Source organism: Phoca vitulina, unplaced genomic scaffold (genome assembly GCF_004348235.1).
Source record: "Phoca vitulina isolate PV1807 unplaced genomic scaffold, GSC_HSeal_1.0 scaffold11, whole genome shotgun sequence".
In the NCBI taxonomy this organism is placed as follows: Eukaryota; Metazoa; Chordata; class Mammalia; order Carnivora; family Phocidae; genus Phoca; species Phoca vitulina.
The window spans coordinates 31953014-31965988 of record NW_022589714.1 but is presented as its reverse complement, the minus strand read 5'-3'; the positions used below and the strand labels follow the sequence as shown (position 1 = coordinate 31965988).

The 12975-nt window shown below is 40.7% G+C and overlaps 1 protein-coding gene and 1 pseudogene across 1 annotated transcript in view; both read right to left on the bottom strand.

The window, feature by feature from the left end:
- The window catches only part of PKHD1 (PKHD1 ciliary IPT domain containing fibrocystin/polyductin), a 440651-nt gene that overhangs the window by 263935 nt on the left and 163741 nt on the right, over positions 1–12975 (bottom strand). The window lies entirely within an intron of this gene.
- LOC116635852 overlaps positions 12088–12975 on the bottom strand; it is a 2038-nt pseudogene continuing 1150 nt past the window's right edge.

The window sequence follows — 12975 nt, the reverse complement described above, 5'->3', positions numbered from 1 at the left end:
TTGCCATGTTCTAACCAAGGGTAATATACTCAAGGATGGGCTCCGGTTTCCTTCCCCACAGAGTGGTAAGAGGATTAACTGAGAAAACTATGAAACATCTAGGTTGGACCTTGCACATAATAGATCTAAAACATATTTTAGTCTTTTCCTTCCTGGCATCACACTGTTTTGAGAATGAAATTTTACCACCTCTTTCTTATGCCAAATAAAAACAAGTGGCTATGAGAGTCTCCGATATAAAAGTTCATAACGAATCTCTAACCTGAAGACTTCAGCTCAGTTTACAGATAGAGTTAGTAGAATACAGAATCAAAATTACCTTGGATTGGTTGTCCTAAGCCCTGATGTATTAAATGATCCCTTCAAACTCTAAAGTGTGTGTGTCCAAGATGGCTTTGCTAAGCAAAGTTGAAGACGGGGGAACTTGAGACTCTAGAGATCTTGGTTTGTATCAGGGTCCAGCTCATCCATCTGATCCTCCCCATGCCAGGATGCTACTCCTTAACTATCAAAGATTCAAGAAGGTAGTCTGTCTCCCAGTTTACTCTGGCCTTTCCCAACAAGGGTCAAGGCAAAGACTTTTTTCAAGCCATTATCTGAAGCAATACTTCAGAAAACACATGGCTTACTCCCAACTCCTTCTTCTTTCCTCAGTACATTTCCTTCCTCCTTTGCAATAGATCATAATTTACCTTTAGCCCACAGCAACTTACTGTCCTCCCTTGTTGCACTAAAGTAAAGTAATAATACTTGAATCTCCAACTACAGAGGTAGCTGACAATAAATCATTTTCAAATTATTTTAAACTTCCCTCTTTATTTATGTGTCTGTGTGTGCATGGGCACTTGTACCAATAATGTTGTTCTAGGCTTAGAAAGGTCCCTAGGTTAATGATGTAATTTCTGAAGTTTACTTGGGCAATAATTTTATCTTGAAATAATTTACAGAGTTCAAAATTTCTAATTATAGGGCAGGCAGAAATTAAGACATAAATCATCCCAAAAGAAAATAACTTTAATTTTATTCCTTGTTTGTATGTTTTAACCTTTGGGAAAATAAAATAAAATAAAGTCTCTTTATATGTATATGCATACATATGCAAATTTCTGTGATCCGTTCTTGAATGTCTATATGGAAAATTTTCTACCAAGCATAGAAAATGTTTATCAAAGACAAAAATGCTCTTAAACTCTGTGATCAATTGTGCACAATACTAAATCAATATGCCAAAAACCCCTACTCTGCACCTACCAACATGCAAGCTTCAGGTAGCAGAACCAAGAGTAGGGACAAAAAGGTATTTCTCAACTAATCATTCTTATAATAGTCAAGTCAGAATGAATGAAAAAAAAAATCACAGAATCTTTGAAGTGCATTTTTAACTATTAACATAAATATATGTCCTTTCAATTGTTGACAGAGCTTTTAGAAAGCAGTAAAATCATCTCATAACTTATGCACTCTCATGGCAAAATAACACCTGTCTATGTGTATGACCAAAGCCTCAAGCTTGGATGTTTCATCAGTGCCTGCGTCGTATCTCCAGCTACATGGTAGATATTGACATTTGGATGAGCTACTGTTATCTCAAACTCACAAATGTCAAAATAATTATAATATCACCTGAGCTAGACCCTCTACAAACACCTTTTCCTCTTGCGACCATTCTGCCTTATTCTTTTTTTTAAACTTTGCTAAGTTATTTTAGTTACATTCTTTTTTGTTTATAACCTGCAGTATCTGCCTACAATACTCAGTAACAAAGCCCCAAATTCCCTTCCTGACTTTCAAGACTCTCCATAATCTGACTCTACTTGATGGTCTTTGACTCTGTAATAAACTCTCTATTCCAGGAAGCCCAGTCTGTTTACCTCTTCTCATTTGACAGGATCATTCCTTCCTCTATCCCTTCACCCATTTTACCCCTTCCACCTGTGTGCCTTGCCTGCCTTCCCTCATCTATTCTTCCAAAATGCAGCTCAAGCCCCACTTCTTCCATTGGATTTCAGGGAGCACTTCAGCCCATGGCTGATGTCCGCTTCCTCCTATAGACCTTGTAGCGATGTGGAGCTTGTACTGGAGCAAAAGATCTGTTTATATCTGGGATTTGGGCATGCCCAGGTTTGCGGCTAGACTGTGGGCCATTTGTCTGAGTTGCTTTGTGTGGTAGGAGAAGCTTACGCAAAGGAGCAGAGAGAAAAATAGAGGATGACAGGGTCTGTCTCAGATATAGGCCCTTTTTCCTGAGCCCCTGGATCCACGACTGAACCTGAGAAAAGGACCTGAAGGAACTCTCCAGATGGCTTTTGCACCTGAAGCTCCTCTGCCTGGAACTCTAGCACTAACTCACTCTGCCTCAGTCTTCAGAATGATGTTCATTTTGGTTCCTCGGAGAAGCCTCCAAGACCTCCCAAATGGGCCCAACCTTGTGTTATAATCAGTCCCATCACCATGTTCTTCTCCTTTCTAGCACTCAACACACTGCAATTTGATCTCTTACTGTAATTCTGTCTCCCCTACTGCACAAGACAGTAGGAACTATACCTACATTTGCTCACCATCACAGCACCAATGCCTATCACGGTGTTTAGCATATAATGGGTGTTCAATAGATGTGTACTGAATGAGGAAAATCATGACTGAGACACGGAGAAATAAGCACTCCAATGTTCTGGTGTCCAGGTGATCAGGTGGAACCCCAAGTGGCCAAGAGAGGTGGTCACCACACTTCATCACGGGACACAATACTCCCACATGGCAGGGTTTGACCAACTGGGTAGCAGTGAAAGCCTGCTCCCTTAGCACCCACGCTTTCAGTACTCTCATGGCAGCTACTAGCAGCAGGGACAGCACCTTCCTGAATGGATGACAATGACCAAGAAAGCCCAAAGAGGAGGTAAAGTGGATGAAAGAAGCCTCACGGTGACAGCAACAAACAGATTAGTTGATGAACTCACATGACATTTGTCATGATGACACCTATCACAAGCAGGCAGGAATGCTGAAAAACACTGGAGATTCTGCGAGAGTTGGGGGGAGGGGGAGGGAATTACATTTTTTGTTGTCACTGCTGAAATACACACAGGCTGAGAAGGCTCGGAGGGGGGAGGGAGTGGCGGCCGTGCTGAGGAGACAAGCTACGTAACCTATAGTCAGTACCATATATTTCAGTATTAAATTATTCCGTAATTATCACAGTGCCTGTGTCTTATCTCCCACCTCAACATTTACTACCTGAATGCACGGCCACTGCTTTATATGTTTCCTTTATATATGTCACAATCCCTAACCCAGTCCTGGGCTCACAATTAGCATTCAGCTCATAAGAATTTAAATTAACTATTTTGAATACTGCCTTCTGGACATTCACTTGCAAAATCCCATCAGATATATGCCTAGGAACGTCTGGGTGGCTCAGTCGGTTAAGTATCTGCCTTGGGCTCAGGTCATGATCCCAGGGTCCTGGGATCAAGTCCCGCATCCGGCTCCCTGCTCAGCGGGGAGCCTGCTTCTCCCTCTGCCTGCCGCCCCCTTGCTTGTGCTCTCTCTCTCTCTCTAACAAATAAATAAAAAAATCTTTAAAAAAAAGATATATGCCTAAGTAAGTATATAATATCCAATATGCTTAAAAGCAGAACAAACAATGCAAACATTTATTAAGAACTTAGAATAAACCCAACCTAGGCTAAGTCGTTTCACTTGAAGTAAGAACTGTTTGTTTTTTCTTGTTGTTTTTCTTTTGACAGATTAAACAGATTAGGAAACTGAAATGCTTCAGGGACAAGATTTGACAGTCAGGAGACGTCAGCACTGAGTTCTGAAACCGGGGCTTCTGAGTCCAGAACCAAAGAACTGGACACATAATCGAATTGCTGGCCTCTGGAAATAACTCTAAATTAACTGTACCCAGATAGCTTTGATACTCAAAAAATTATTTTCCTTACTTCATAAATGTTATTTAAGTGCCTCACAAGGCAAACCAGCCAGCTTCTGTGATGAAGAAAGCGTTGCCCGCATTGTAAACGTGAGTCATTTCACTTCAAGAACTCTTAGAAAACCCAATTTGGGCACCTCTCTTCCTTTCTCTACCACAAATCAAAAAACATAAAAATACAGTTTAAAAGCTCAATAATTTATGAAAATGTTCAAATGAAAAGGGTTAAGCTCTTAATGTGTAATTTAATACAATGTTTAACCACTTTGGGCTTTCAACGTTGACCTGTTAACCAACAAACTATTCATTTACTCCCACTAAAGACTTCGACTCATAATTGTATTTCCTACAAATTATTGTCCAAGCATTTCAGTGCCATTCATCCGTAATTGCACAGTCCCAGAGAACCATCTTACCAAATGGGCATGGAGAGAAAGAAAATAATCTTTGTGGGTTAACACACTTTAAAATCACTAATTGCCCTCTGTTTATTTTGTAGGACTTCAATCTTTATTCCAAGTGAGTAACTGCCAAGACCTTCCCAAATCACTGGGGGTGGGGAGGTAGTGAAGGATGAGGAGAGGAAGGGAGGGAGAGAGAGTGAGGGGAGGGGAGAAAGGAAAGGAAGAATCATTTCATTAAAATAATATTCACATCAGAATAGAAAGATAAAGGAACGCACAAAAGAACCAGAAATATTTTTCTGAAATACATGCAAATGATTTCCCCCTATTTCTGCATGCAACTTCACATTATGCATAGCAAAACGATGAATGCTGTCTTGTGTGTGTGTGTGTGTGTGTGTGTGTGTAGATGAATATTTCTCATGCACTGGAAAGACAGACATGAAGAAAACAGAGTCCCTGTTTGCCAGAGTCCATGACCAGTACCGGAAATGGACAAAAATCACAGATGTACCGTGTTAAGTGTTAAGACAGAGGGACATCCGGGGTCTACTGCTGCACAAACATGGAGCACCAAGCTCACACAAAAGGAGGAGTTGTTTCTGGGATTGCTTCCCAGAAGAGGTGATGACTGATCTGGGTCTTTAAGAATAAGTCCTAGTGGGCCAGATGACAAACCAGGCAGGGCACTCCAGGCAAAGGCAATGATATATACAATGGTGTGGGCCAACGTGACACATTTGAATAGCTGCTATATGCAGCATGGGCAGAATGCACATACACAGAAGGGGGCATGCTGATAGAGTGAGAGTGTACCCGGGAAGGCGAGCAAGACCCACTCAGAAAGGGACTCCCAGGCCCTCCCAAAGAACTAAGAGTTTATCCCAAAAGTAGCCACCAAAGGAATACTTGAGATGGTAACAACGAAATCACACTTTTGTGAGACCAGTGATATTTTAAGACCATGAGTATACAAATCAAACCGAGGAGAGAGAATCCTTAGTGAGAAAATGTACTCACTGCATATTTGGGAGAATGAGAAAAAACCTGAGTCAAGTGCTAAGATAAGCAAGAGCCAGCCAGGGGGCAAGAGGGAGCTCTATGTGTTCCAGGAACGAAATGGAGATAGGAGGTTCGGGAGAAGACAAATGAGATGGCACGGTGTGACTGGGCAAGATGGTGCAGGACCTTGTTGGAGTGTTTTCAAGAACTTAAATCTAACTTAAAATAATTCCGTGATCAAATTTCTGTTTTTACAGGTCACTCTGGCTGTTGAGTGAAGGGAAGGGAAGGGAAGGGAAAGTAAGAAGTCTATGTAGCAGGCTGCTGCAGTAAATGGAGAAGGATGAGTGCAGTGGTTCAGACAAGAAGTTCAGGAAGTTTGACTAAGGGTTAGGCAATGCATCTGGAGACTATAAAAATTTGAGATCTCTTTTGGAGAACCAAGAGGACTGGATGATTGGATCTAGACGTAAAGGAGAAGATGCCAATAATACCTCATAGCCCCATAGCAGAAGCAAGTTGGTAGATAAACAGGGGCATCTGGGGAAGAAAATGAAGAGTCCATTGAATAAACATTTATTGAGCACCTACTATGCTATGTCCCATGTGCTCTTCTAGCCACTGGGAATATAGTAGTGAGCAAAACAGTCAAAAATCCCTGCCCTCATGTAGTTTATATTCTAGTGGCATTCGCTTTTAGACATACCACACTTTAGATGACCATTTTAGGCAGGTTATATTTTAGATATTAAAGAGAATATCCAAGTGAAAAGTCTGGAGCTCAGAAGAGATGTCTGAGGTTAGATAAATAAATATATAAACAGATGTTAATCCATGGAAATTAGTGGGATTGCTTGGGAGAAAGTATATAGTTATAAATGAAGACTATCCAAGCCTGAGCCCATGGGAACATTGTCATTCCAAAATTGAGTAGATGAGGAGAAACCTAAAAGGAGCAGTAGAAGGAAGAAAACCAAAAGACGAAGATAACACACTTGCCAATAACTAAACAAAACAATGCAGAAACTCATTCCTCCCCATCTCCTTACTCTGTTATTATTTTTAGGGTCTGGGCACCCCTCTCAGTGTCTCTTGTCCTTGAGTCCTATTCCCCACTGTTCATTTCATCTCTCTTCCTGCAGAGTAGCAGGATATGAGCTTTGAGGGGAAAGAGATGAAGAGAAAACCCAGCCCTTCTACCATTTCTCATTTCTCCCTTCTTCCTGCTAGCTCCTGGCCCAAATTCTCTAGTCATATAGTATCTCCAACAACAGGAGGAGGTGATGAGTAACCAGAGAAACTGGGGAAAGGCTGACTATGACTTATGATTCCACCTTGCATCTGAACTGGTTCTCTCTACTCCCAGAAACCACACTGCCAGAAGTCTGCTTCTGGGCCACAGAAGCCACTCTGTGGGCAGAGGGACTGAGAGCACCCTCTGTTACTAGTATTCAATAAGAAAAGAATTAAGATAGTAGAGCCCCAATGGAGAGAGATGTGTCCCCAGCATCCCACAGTGGAAATGGACTTACTTTCCCACACAATTAGTCTTATACTCAGTGGTCAACTGCTATACTCCCACTAGCATTAGACAGCAAGGAGATTTCGGTGAAATTGGCCTTTGAGAGCTCACCTGGATCCTTAACCACAAGGTTATCTGCATTTCTTTGGGAAAAATGCATCCTAAGTTCCAGACAACCATCTCACAAAGAGAACTCTGAACTCAAACCATTTGTGAATTGGAGGCGATCCAATTTACTGTGCTTCAGAAGAAGAGACTGTGACATTAGCATTAATAGAAGATTATCTAGCAGACCAAAGAGATGGAATTGGGGCATTTTTCATGTACCATTTCCCTCTGCCCTTGAGAACCACTTGCTGTGATATCTCTGCTGGTTGAAGACAAAACCTGGCCCAGGAATCCTGCATGAGCTCAGCTCTGTGTCTGTACTGGGAGCCTTTGGCATCATTACTGGTTAATCTCTGGTGATATTGACGGAGCAGGGAACATGTGCCTGTAGGAAGAAGAAGGCTCAATGGAGCAATCCTCTAAATGTGCAGATCAGCTGACTGCATCCACAGCTGAGCAGGAAACATTTCTATACTGTGATGAAAGGGAATTGGGCATAGTCTGCTCCCAATGCTGAGAAGAAGTCTACCATTTTGTTGGCACAGGGGTTTAGACCGAGGCTAACCAAGGTTACTTGGATGGTGCAGTGAGCCATGCTTTGATCGAAGGCCTTTTCTAAGCCATAAAAGAAAAGCTAACCTGGTTTCTACTCAATCTGAGCTTTACTATTGCTACTGTGATTAAAAATAAGTGAGAAGAATATAAAGATAAAACTTAACATACCCAGGAAATAGTGAATTGTAAAATATGTGGAAACAGCTGTAACACTGTTCCTAGATCCTTCAAGGATTTCAGGCCAATTAAACAAATGGCATTCTTAGATCCTATAGAACTGTACTGGCCAGTCCTTTACTCAGAGGGGCAAAATCCTATTGGTCAGAGCAAAAGGCTTCTATAGCATGTCTTTAATTCCCACTCGTATTCATTGTCCAAAAAATTTATAAAACTTCAGGTATATTTCAGACCAGATAGATAGTATTTTTTATAATCATTGCTACAGTTTATGGTTTGGAGTGGAGGCAGCAATGAGGAAAATATATAATTTCTTTTCAGAAAAGCAATTGATAACTATTTAATATAAAAATATAGAGAAGCTAAAAGAAGATAATAAAAGCATCCACAATCTTACTACAACAGATTAATAAATATCTTTTCTTTCCTATCCCTTCTATCCTATGTTCACAAGTTGACAAAATTTCACATATAAATAATTAATACTATACATACAATAGAATGATGTTATAATTTTTGACATACCATTTTTGTAAATTCTCTTTACTTAACATAGTAAATATTGATATATTAATATATTCCCTTTACTTAATCCTATACTTAATGATAGCTGTATTATATATTATTTAACATCATAATGGTATCATAGTATCCCATTTAAAAGATGTGTATTTTATATAGTAATCCCTTATTTCTTTATACTCTGTTTTTTCCCAATATTTTGCTCTCATGAACAATGCAGACATGGACATTCTTGAGCACAATTTTTATGCATGCTCACGGTTACCTCCTTAGAGCAAACTCCTAAAAGTGGCATCGCTATATCGAAGCATATACCTACTTTTAAGCCTATTGATATAATTACCAAATTGTCTTACAGGAAGACTCACAACTTCTACATCCACTAGCAGCACATATGAGTGTCAGTTCCTCAGACTTTCTACTACTTTTTTTTGGTCTTGGTCAATTTGATTGTTAAGGGAAAAAAAAAAAAACACTTTTAATTTGCATTTCTTTGATTACCAATAAGAAGAAGGTAGAAGAAAACTCATAAAAACAAAAAAGAATCTCTTTTCTGTCAACGTAGGACAAACCTGAGCCCCCTCCTCATGTACTCAGATTAACTGGATATTTAATTCATGATACAGTTATGCCTATTCACATTCTTTGCCAGATTTTAAATTTGTTGGGTGGGGGGATGGGGAGGCTGGATGATGGACACTGGGGAGGGTATGTACTACGGTGAGCGCTGTGAATTGTGTAAGACTGATGAATCACAGACCTGTACCCCTGAAACAAATAATATATCATATGTTAATAAAAAAAATTTTTTTAAAGACATTAATTTGTATCTATATCAGATAAGAATTTGGCATGTGATAAAGGTAATATTTAAAATTCTAAGGAAGGGGCGCCTGGGTGGCTCAGTTGGTTAAGCGACTGCCTTCAGCTCAGGTCATGATCCTGGAGTCCCGGGATCGAGTCCCGCATCGGGCTCCCTGCTCGGCAAGGAGTCTGCTTCTCCCTCTGACCCTCCTCCCTCTCATGCTCTCTGTCTCTCATTCTCTCTCTCTCTCAAATAAATAAATAAAATCTTTAAAAAATAATAAAAAAAAAATAAAAAAAAATAAAATTCTAAGGAAATGTTGCTGTATTAGTTTTCTATGCTGCTGTAACAAATAACCACCACACTACTGTCTTAAAACAACACAAATGTGTTACTTCATAGTTCTGAAGGTTGGAATTCCAAAAGTGGTTTCACTGAGCTAAAATCAAGGTGTAGGCAGGATTGTTTCCTTTTGGAGACTCTGAGGAAGGAAAATCTGTTTCCCTGCCTTTCTCCGCTGCTAATGGCCACCTTGTATTCCTTGGCTTGTGGGCTCTTCTGTCTTCATGGTGCATCCCTACTATCTCTGTTTTTTTCAATCCCATCCTCTTCTTTTTTGCATGACTCCTCCTGCATTCCTCTGATAAAGACTATGGTACTTACATTAAGCCCATCCAGGAAATCCATGATAATCTCTCCATTTCAAGATCTTTAACTTAATCACATCTGCAAAGTTCCTTTTGCCAAATAAGGCAACCTTCATGGGTTCCAGGAATTGCGACATGAACATATTCTGGGCCATTTTTCAGCCTATCACAACTGCACTGTTGAATAAATAGTATCGAGAAAACGTACTAGCTATTTGAAGAAAAAATTAGGTAATTGACTTAAACACTGTATCAAAATAAATTCTAGATGGATTAAAGCAGGAGTTGGCAAAATTGTTCTGTAAAGAACAGGATAGTAAATTGTTTTGGGTTTGCAGGCCAGATGGTCCGTGTTACCACTGCAGCATGACACGGCCATAGGTAATACCTAAACACATGGATGGGCATGGCTGTGTGTAATATAATTTTGTTTACGAAAACAGGCAATGGGCCGGATTTAGCCCATGGGCCATACTTTGCCAACCCTGGATTAAAGACACTAATGTGGAAAAATAAATAAAAGCACCAGGAAACAAATAGGTAAATTTTTATATGTCTATATAGGAAAGGGTTTTCTGGGGTGCCTGGGTGGCTCAGTCAGTTAAGTGTCAGACTCTTGATTTTGGCTCAGGTCATGATCCCAGGGTTGTGAGATCCAGCCCTCTGTCCAGCTCACACTGGGTGTGGAGGCTGCTTAAGATTCTCTCTCTCTTAAAAAGAAAAAAAAAGGAAAGAGTTTTCTAAGTGTGAAAACAAAGGCATAAATCATAAAAAAAATACTTGTAAACTTGCTATTATACAGGTCAGAAAATGTCATAAAAATATTGAAAGTAAATAACTAGGAAAGAAACAGGTTCTTTATGCCCCTGTCAAGAATATTATAAAGGGGGAGGGAGAATATTACAAAGGGAGCCAAAAGGTGTACAAGGCCCACCTGGAATCCCAAAATAACCTGAAAAATTAAAATTGAGAAGATTGTTCTGGAAACCTGAAAGGAGTATCTTCAGTTTGTCTTTCTGCCACAGGTGAACACCAGCCATGTGTATGCAAAATAGAAGTGAGCCATGGGTGTCTTAAGTGTATGAAAAGGATGGAATGAGTATTACCATCCTGTCTGGGCACGGTTTCATAATCTGTAAGATGAAAGTAATAATTCCAGTCTTTGCTACTTCACAGAGTTGTTGTGAGAGTTAAATGAGAGGAAAGAATGGGAAGTGGTTTTGAAAATTATAAAGCACCAGGATCTAGGTAAAATCCAATTTTAACAAATACTGAATATAATGTCCAATTCAATGATACTCTTCCTCCATGACCAGGCTGAAAGCAATACTATTAATAGTACTGCTTTGATGATATATATGGAAGAATTCTCTTTGAAGGAAAAATCACAAGCTCCAGCCCATGTAACAGTCCATTTACTTAGCAACATTGAATTTCTTTTGATACTAAAAAATGTAAAAAATGTCAAGTCAAGACTATTATTAACCATTTGATAAACTAAAAGAAGGTTACCAAGACTGGAACACTGCAGTGAGGCAGGGCAGAGTAAGAGGGGGCTGGAAAACATGGCAGAAGGAGTAGGCAGGAACTGCGTCAGGTAGAACATTGTAATCATGTTAGAAATCTTGGGACTTCAGATCAGAAAGCACTGGAGAGCTTTGAGCTGCAGCATGATATAAAGAGTTCTGTGTTTTTAAAAGATCACCTTGGCTCCAGGGTAAACAATGACCTGGAGAGTGACAAAAATGGCAACTAACAGATAAACCAGAAAGTTTAAACAGTAGTCTGGGCACAAGTTGGTGGTATCATGAAGGAAGGTGATAGTAATGGGGGTGAAAAGAAGTAAATGGGTTCAAAAGTTATCCAAGAATTAAAATCAGGACTTGATGATGGACACAATATGGGAAATGATAGAAAAGGAGAAATCAAGAATGACAACCAGCTGATGGATTACTAGAAAACAGTAAATACCATTCCAGCCTTCTTAGAATAATAATGAGGCAGCTTCATCAAATCAAAACTGTAGGTATATGATAACAATGAAAATAAGTAACATCTACTGAGTAGTTGCTTGATGTTTGTCCTTGTGCTAAGTGCTTTACATGTTTTAGTTCATTTAAACCACATAGCAGCACCATGCGAAATGTTTTTGTTTTAATTTTATTTGGCGGACAGGGGATTGGCAGAGCCACCTGGGGCTTCATTTTTCCAAAATTGGGTTGGCTTTTAGTTGGAGGCATGGGCAAGGTGGGGTACCCAGGACAGTAGACACCCCCCAAGGGTAGGATAAGAACTGGGGCTGAGCCTTAGGTGGGTTCTTTGTTCCCAGTGCTCCCCTGCACAGCTCCCTCCCCCAAAGGCTCTATGGCAGGCACAAGAGTGGGGAGGCTGGGAGGGACCACAGTGATTGTTCACTTGGACAGGACAGCAGACGACTCAGACACCAGCCTCCCATCACAGGTCTCGATCTTCTTCACAACTACAGCCTTAAAGGAGCTGCCCTGGCTGAAGGCACTGGAGTCCCTGCCAGAGTCAAAGCTCTACTGGAAGAAGCTCAGGCCATAGTTGAGGTCAGGGCTTGTGAGCCTCCCATAGGCCGAGCTCAGGCCACCTGAGTAGCCGCTGGTGGTCTTAGTATGGATACTCATGTTCTGTATCCCAGACTCCAGCCAGCTCTCTTCACCCTCCAGCAGCTTGCGGTAGGTGGTGATCTCAATGACCAGGGCCAGCTTGACATTCATGAGCTCTCAGTACTCATGCAGTTGCCGTGCCAGGTTCTGCTTGGCTCACTGGGGAGCAGCCTCCAGCTCAGCTACCTTGGCATTGGTATCCTTAATGGCCAGCTCCCTGTGCTCTCAGCATCAGCTATGGTGACCTCCAGGGAAACCCTCTGGCTTTTCAGGCCCCTGAGCTCCAGCCTAATGTTGGCTGATGTTTCAGTTCATCTCAGAAATCTCCATCTTCTGAATGGATAAAGAAGATGTGGTATATATATACAATGGAATATTATGCAGCCATCAAAAGGAATGAAATCTTGCCATTTGCAACGACGTGGATGGAACTGGAGGGTATTATGCTGAGCGAAATAAGTCAATCAGAGAAAGACATGTATCATATGATCTCACTGATATGAGGAATTCTCAGGAAACAAACTGAGGGTTGCTGGAGTGGTGGGGGGTGGGAGGGATGGGGTGGCTGGGTGATAGACATTGGGGAGGGTATGTGCTATGTGAGCGCTGTGAATTCTGTAAGACTGTTGAATCACAGACCTGTACCTCTGAAACAAATAATACATTATA